This window comes from Diabrotica undecimpunctata, chromosome 9 (assembly GCF_040954645.1).
Source record: "Diabrotica undecimpunctata isolate CICGRU chromosome 9, icDiaUnde3, whole genome shotgun sequence".
NCBI lineage: Eukaryota > Metazoa > Arthropoda > Insecta > Coleoptera > Chrysomelidae > Diabrotica > Diabrotica undecimpunctata.
Window position 1 is genome coordinate 47,442,062 of NC_092811.1, and position 1,763 is coordinate 47,443,824.

Below are 1,763 nucleotides of genomic sequence, written 5' to 3' on the forward strand. Positions count from 1 at the left end.
TATTTTGATGAATATTGACAATCATAATAATCCTTGTTTTTTTATTCTTGAGAATACTACATTATTCAGTATTATTTTTAAAAAAAAAAAAGATATTTTGTTGTTGTATTCGATAATAGATTGTGTAATCACTTATCTCGTGACATTTTATTGTACCATAATTGTTATAGTGCATTTTTTTTTTCTAATATACCTCAATATAACTTTGTTAACGATATATTTGCTTTTTATTTTTTGCTATGATATGAATTTATATTTTTGTGCAAGGTGTATCTCTTTCAGGCATTTTTATTGATTTATATTATTTGTTTTATCGGTATTTATTTCAGTTCAGACTCACAGCTATTCCAGATGTAAAAATTGTATATATGGATTCTGTGTTACTTCCTTAGCAACTTAAAATTCACAAATTGTGGGGCACGGCTTTAATTTTTCTGTTTGTCTCATTTAATAATGTAATATTTTCACGTAAATTTTAAAATATGGCCTCCATGACAGGATGCGCACGTAGATTGAGCGCATTTCATTGCACAATGTTGCCTCATTTGAAAAATATAATTATTTTTTTATGGAAATAGAGAATTTGTTATTTCAGTTATGATTATTTGTTGTATTTACTTAATATTTATTTCTAATATATAATTAATGAAACATATTGCTTATTTTTGTCTGATTTCTTTCTTTTTTTCATTCAATGTGCTTAGCCTTGGCTGGCATGCCTTAGTTGTAAAAGTCTTAAATTGTTGGAAAATAAAGAATTTGTTAATTAAATATAAATATTGTTTATGAAGTGGTTAGGTTGGGTTAGGTTTGTTGTTTTTTAAAGTTATTAAGTGATTTGGTTGGGATAATTTATATTGGGCGATTTCAGAAAATTATAATATAATTATTATTGTGTAGCTAACTTCAATTTGCTCTTCGCGCTGTTGCCATGTAAATCATCAAACAATCATAAGTAAGGAAATACCGATATTTTTTTATTAACATGTATCAAATATATTAGCGAAAATTGATTTATGGTTGGATTTTAAACTGAAATTAATGTAAATGTTTTGTTTTTAACATGTTTATAGATTTGTACGTAAATATATGTCTAAACAAATTATATGGTATGGAAATATTTCTGCGAACATCGAAACTTGGCAATCATGTTTCTACCCTTAACTAAGGGATGCGCAAAAGTAGCATTTCTTCAAAAATTGTCGTTGCGAAAACGTGAAAGGCTTTAAAAAAATGGCGTGTGTTGGTTGTAGCGTGGGCATCTTTGAAAGTGGTTTTCTGGACAAAAATGAAGGCAGACTTATGGATTTTTATTCCAAACACGGTGTTTTGAAGGAGGTGATAGTGTGCCAGTGCGGAAATACCTTAAAAATGGACAGCAAAATGATTTTTAGATGCAATAAAAAAAGTCATAATGAAGAAAAAAGCTCCTAAAAGTGGGGATGTTGTATCTCGGCAAGAAAAGGTGCGTTTTTTGAACATGCACAAAATTTTTCTCCTGGTGTCGGCTTTATTGCATCTTAAGCCTCCAAGACAATATCTTTTGGAGAGTGAGTTAGGGATATCTTCTTCTACAATGGTAAATTGGTACAGTTAATGCAGAGAAGTACAGATGGCGGTTTTTGACAAAACACCGGTTTTCGGTTATACCGGTTTTTTTGCTTACGGTTTAACATGGCGGTTATAACCGGCCAAAAAAACCTGTTTTTCGGTTTTTTTAATCCAATAGGTTAGAAGTTTGCACTTTCAGTTTGCTTCTGTAT